Below are 6,136 nucleotides of genomic sequence, written 5' to 3'. Positions count from 1 at the left end.
AAAAACATTTTTCAAAATGTTCAACCTCAGAAACAATTTTTTTAATATATTAAAACAAAAAAGAAAATATTATTCTCTCATTCAATTTGGAAAAATTGAAAAAATTCTTAAAACCACTAGTAATGAGAATATTGACTGTCAAATATACTTTTTAACATTGTCAGTAAAAGGATAAAGTAGTACAACAATTTCTAGCATGGGCAATTAGGAAAAACCCATTAAAACTTGAAAAATGCATATATATATATTATATGTATATGGAGATTCCACTTGTAGGAATTTATACAAAAGTAAATGCTATATAAATTTCTCAAGATATATATATATATATATATATATATATATATAGTCATACAAATTTATGAGGCAAATTCATTTGAACAGATATAAAATTTTTCCAAGATAATATTTAAGTAGTAAAAACACACTGGCATTGAGTGTGAAGTAAGATACTATGTTTTACATTAAAAATAAATATTTACACAATTTCATTTGCAAAGGAAAAGAGCTGAAATATTCTGAATTGTAGGTAGTACTTATAACTGAAGGTTGGCCTATGGGTTTTTTAAAAATCTTTCATTTTGCATTTACTTATGACCTGAAATTTTGGGTGTTTTTAGTTGAAACTTTCTGATGTGTATTATTTTTTATAATGAGAAAAACTGTGATAGATTTAAATGAAAGTAAACATTAAAATTAAAATTCTAGAAATAATTGGGTTTATTTCTCCACTAATTTTTAACCAATACAAACTCTTTCTTCCTTTAAGGTGGATTCTCTAGGAAGATTATAACCCACCATGATTCTGGATCTTCCTTTCAAGTAGCCCTGAAGATCCAATCAACTGTGCTCTAAATCTTTTCCAATGAACCTCCTCACCCGCAAGGGGCTGGCCTTACCCTTCTTTTGTAACAGCTGGACTCCTGCCCTACCACTGGCTTTGGATGCTCCAGCCTCTGCCTCACGGGGATGCCGCCTCCATAGATGTGGGCACAGGAGGGCCTCAACCCCATATCTCAAACCCCAGGTCTGAGTGAACCCAAGGCGAGTGACAGCTGGGGCTCAGGGAGCCAGAAAGGACAGAGCAGTCACACTCCTCCTGCCGAGGCAGACGCAGGGCCCCAGGGTAGGAGGTCGTGTCTGCTCTGGTCCTGGAGGCCCTGAGCTCCTTGGACTTCTGACTGTGTCCTTGATTCTTCCCACCAGGCCTTCCAGGACCTCCGTTCCGAGACAGAGAGGCTCCTCCATGTCTTCCTCACCACTCTCTCGATCCTCTTCCAGGTATTGCCTGGTAAATACAAGCCACGATGCCCTTTCTTATCATTACTAGGTTTTTCCTTCCCTAAGTCAACCATCATCAGAAAGTAAAGCATGACAGAGCTACTAGTAGGTCACTTCCACACGCAAAAGTAGGCATTGAGTGATTAGAGAATTCTTTCCAAAGCATGTTGTTGCATCTTCATGACCTTAAATGTCTTATTGGTGGTAACTTTCTCCCTCCTCTCCTTTCCCTGGAATGAGCTGGATGATTTGTGAACTAAATCAGTTGAATCACTTGACTGGTATAACCCAGTATGAGACAAACTTCCTTTATTCAGGCCTGGACCGGAGACCTCTTTCCACATGTTACGGTGTGACCTTGAGTTCTGATGGACAAGGCTTCCATCTGACGAGCCTGTGAGAGCTGGGTGGGTTTTGCATGATGGGGAGGTGGGGTGACTGGTGAGGCACATGGGGCAGTGGTTACTGACCCTGCAGTTAACACCCAGGTGTTTCTGTGGCAGGAAGGAAATATATAGAGATATAGATAGATAGATAGATAGATAGATAGATTTTTTGGCTGTGCTGGGTCTTTGTTGCTGCGCGGGCTTTTCTCTAGTTTTGGAGACTGCAGGCTACTCTCCAGTTGCAGGGCACAGGTTTCTCATTGCAGGGGCTTCTCACTATGGAGCCCAGGCTCCAGGGCACAGGCTCAGGGTGGTATCTCAGTGGCCTAGTTTCTCCCATACGTGGTATCTTCTCGAACCAGGTTCATCAGCAACACTGACATCTTACATCAGAACAGAGGGTGAGGATACGAGGGGGATGTTTGCTATTGGTGTTTAGCTGGGAAAGAAGGGAATCCCAGTCAGATTGTGAGACCCCAGATTTCCTCATGAGACTTCCATGAGGCTTCATATAAATGTCTTTTCCTTTTCCAGACAGTACTAGGGCACTCAATATTGAAAGACCCTGCCATCTTCAGGGTGGAATCTGCCTGAAGCAAGGGACGCCGAGCTGTGAGCCCTTCAGAGGACCCTGCCGGGCATCCACCGTTTGCTGCAAAATAAAGTCGAGCTGATGGAGGCAGCCCAGCTGAGGAACCCGGTGAGAGACCCTGAGCAGGTCTCCTCTTGTGCAAATAAAAGCATACACTTCTCAAATCTACACAATCGAATGTTTTATCATTAGGACTGATGTTGTTTTCCATGGCAGGGTAGGCAGTGGGAGGGAGACAGTTATTATGCTTTAAATTCTTGCCTGGAAAATTCCATGGACAGAGGAACCTGACAGGCTAGAGTCCATGGGGTTGCAAAGAGACTGGCAAGACTGAGCAACTAAACACAAATGTTGCAACAGTGTTTTCATTCACAGAGCAAATGTGACCCTTAAGCCACTTTGACCTGAGGCTGGAGTCCTGAGAGAGGTGAGATCATTCTGTGTCTTCTTTGTTCACTTGTCTTGTCCAAGGCGTGGCCCCGTCTGCAGTTTGCTGAGTAGGCTGCCTCTCCATACAGGTGTCACTCTCCTCCCTCTGGGGAGGGAGCAGGCCTTGACAGGACCACAGCTTTCTGCAGTTTACAGAGCAGGTTTAGGGTGGGAGGACGGAGACAGGATGCAAGGTGCCCAGGAAGCAGGAGAAAAAGAGGAAGGACAAGAGACACAATCATTCTTCGAAAACCAGAACAATCTCACGGGGAAAAGAGTGTGACTGGCATTGTGGTGATGTGACGAGGACCAGTTCTATAACTGGGTCCCAATCAGTGATGAGTGGGCTTCCCTGGTGGCTCAGATGGTAAAGAATCGGCCTGCTATATAGATTTCTGGGTTGGACAGAACCTCTGGAGGAGGAGACAGCAATCCACTCTAGTATTCTTACTTAGGAAATCCCATGGACAGAGGAGCCTCGTGGGGTTCATGGGGTCAGGAGGAGTCAGACACCACTTAGCAACTAACACTTTCACTTGACTTTCAATCATGAATAATTAAAGAAAATTCAGAACAGGTTAGCAGATGAACAACCAGTGTACTCTTTCTGGCTTCTTTGTTTTGCCTCAGGTTTTTATTTTTTTTATTTCCTCAGCCAAAGTCACATATTTCAAGCCTCAGCATCATCATAAATTATAATAACTGTAATGAAAGTCACTGCTTTGTTCTTTATAAAAATTATCCTGCTTATTCTTGCAAGTTTTCCCTTTACAGGGTATTTTAAAATCAACTTGGTCAATATAAAAATATTTTTAAATCCTAATTTCTAGATTATCACTAGTGTATGGAAAGTCATGAGCCAAATTATCATTCTTTTAAAATGTATAATAATTTTCACTTGATTCTAATACTTAATCCTTGAGGAAGGAGACCAGTAGAACATCCTGCAGTAATAAAGAATTCAGTATCTAGAGTCGGATTCCTGATCCCAACTTTAATTTCACCACATACAAACTCAAACACCACACTGAATATCTCTAGTCTTATTTTTTCCCCATGGATACCATTAGGGATGATATTAGTATCGGTATAAGGTAAGACTAGTTTACTTCTGGTTGTAGGAAGGCCATCATAATAACCTTCAATAAGCTTCACTTTGTGGATTCTGATTAATTGCATAAATGTAGGATGAGTACATCATGAGAAACGCTGGACTGGAAGAAACACAAGCTGGAATCAAGATTTCCAGGAGAAATATCAATAACCTCAGATATGCAGATGACACCACCCTTATGGCAGAAAGTGAAGAGGAACTAAAAAGCCTTTCACTTGATGAAAGTGAAAGTGGACAGTGAAAAAGTTGGCTTAAAGCTCAACATTCAGAAAATGAAGATCATGGCATCCGGTCCCATCACTTCATGGGAAGTAGATGGGGAAACAGTGGAAACAGTGTCAGACTTTATTTTTCTGGGTTCCAAAATCACTACAGATGGTGACTGCAGCCATGAAATTAAAAGACGCTTATTCCTTGGAAGGAAAGTTATGACCCACCTAGATAGCATATTGAAAAGCAGAGACATTATTTTGCCAACAAAGGTTCGTCTAGTCAAGGCTATGGTTTTTCCTGTGGTCATGAATGAAATGAGTGTGAGGTAAATGTAGGTCCATTGTCTGTTTTCAGGACTGAAGGAATCCCCATAATGGGGAAGGTGAGTAAGAGTGTGGAAATGGCGTGTTTGTTGGATTTTGAAGAGATAGGTATTGTCTAGATAAAGTTGGAAAATGTATCTATTGAGACAAAAAGCAAAGAAAACTTTTTTAAGGAGCAGTGCATGAAGTCATATTGTCAAAGGGAATTAGGTTGTTGTTTTAGTGGATTAACTCCTGAAATCATAGTCTGTAAATGTAGAGGGGTGCAGACATCACAGGTTTTAATAATATGTCGTGTTTTAGTGAGAGTAATACGGTATTTAGAGTGTAATCTGTTAGCATTGGTATGAAGATTAGCATGTTTGTCATTGGCAGGCATAAAAACGAGGGCTATGAGCTTGTCAGTAGCATAATTTTTTGTAACCAGAGGGCCAGGTAAACTTGAATGAGCATGTATATGTGTAATAAAGAAAGGTTCTGTATGTGAGCAAATTAAAGTTTGAGTCTGTGTAAAGAGAGTATATAATTTTTTATTTAGGTTGTATAAAAAGGCAGTAACAAAATCAGAAAAAGGGAATTAAGGTATTTGGAATCAGTATATATGTTGAAGGATAATGGTTGAAGCAACAAAAGAGCATATAAAGTATGTAATTTAATTTTTTGTATTGAAGAATCGGTAGTGGGTATTTTTTTTTTTTTTTATATCAGGGCCAACAATCTTTGTTATGTCTTTTTTGCTGTCATCAATGAAATAGGTGGGTACATTGGAAATAGGCTGGGATGTAATGATATTAGTTATAATGAATTTAGTACATTGTAGAAAGTCTCATAATTTTCTTTTTGGCAAATGAAATGAGATAACATTTTGAAAATCATTTAATGTCACTTGTATGATCAAGTTATATTGTAAGGCAATTTGTAATTTTTTTTTGTTGTTGTTAGGGGAACATGTATTGTATATGGATCAAATCTAGTCAAAGTTTGTATATGGGGTTTTTTTTGACATAATTAAGTATCCTATTTTCTCAAAATATGATACAATTTTTTTAGACTGTTTAGTGTGTAAATATACCCATTTTATTGGGCTATGTTGAGTTATAATTGTAGTGGGCAAATGTTTAGTGGGGAATATATATAAAGAAACTGGTTGGTTGATCATAATCTAGCCGAGTCGAAAAAGATTGTTGAATGTGTTTTTTCATTAAGGCCAGTTTTTTTTTTTTTTTTTTTTTTTTTTGGCCTCTTTTGTTAGTTGTCTAGGGCTATTAGGGTCAGGGGATCCCTCTAAAATTTTAAATAGATTTTGTAAGGCATAGGTGGGGATGCCAACAGATGGCTGTAGCCAATTAATATCTCTTAGTAATTTTTGAAAATTATTTAGCGTGCATAGAGATTGTATAGAAATTTGAGTTTTTTGAGGTTTGATTTTAGATTTTTTTTATAACATGTCTTAAATAATTAAAGGGTGTTTTTTATTGAATTTTATCTGGTGTAACAGGTAGGCCATGATTTTGAAGAGTAGTAGAAACTTTATTATATAACTGTTGTAAACAGAGTTCAGATTTCATAGAGAGAAGTACATCATCTATGTAATGAATTATAAATGTAGTAGGAAATTTATCTCTAATAGTTTGTAATAAAACAGATATGAGATATTGGCAAATGGTAGGAGACTTTATCATTTTCTGAGGTAGTAACTTTTATTGAAAATTTTTAACAGGAGCCATGTGATTTATAAAAGGAATTGAAAAGGCAAAAAGTTTTTTATCTTTAGGGTGTAGAGGTATTGTTAAAAAGC

The 6,136-nt window shown here is 38.4% G+C and overlaps 1 long non-coding RNA gene across 1 annotated transcript; it reads left to right on the top strand.

The window, feature by feature from the left end:
* Window positions 1-892: 892 nt before the first annotated feature.
* Window positions 893-2,619, top strand: LOC147343474 (uncharacterized). Its single transcript, XR_015156228.1, has 3 exons — window positions 893-1,027; window positions 1,207-1,281; window positions 2,202-2,619. It is a non-coding gene; the product is annotated as an uncharacterized LOC147343474 (long non-coding RNA).
* Window positions 2,620-6,136: the final 3,517 nt, after the last annotated feature.

Source organism: Bos grunniens, chromosome 27 (genome assembly GCF_055505025.1).
Source record: "Bos grunniens cultivar Pamir isolate PY7600 chromosome 27, Bosgru_T2T1.0, whole genome shotgun sequence".
In the NCBI taxonomy this organism is placed as follows: domain Eukaryota; kingdom Metazoa; phylum Chordata; class Mammalia; order Artiodactyla; family Bovidae; genus Bos; species Bos grunniens.
The sequence above is the reverse complement of the archived record's forward strand: the minus strand, read 5'-3'. Positions and strand labels throughout refer to the sequence as shown.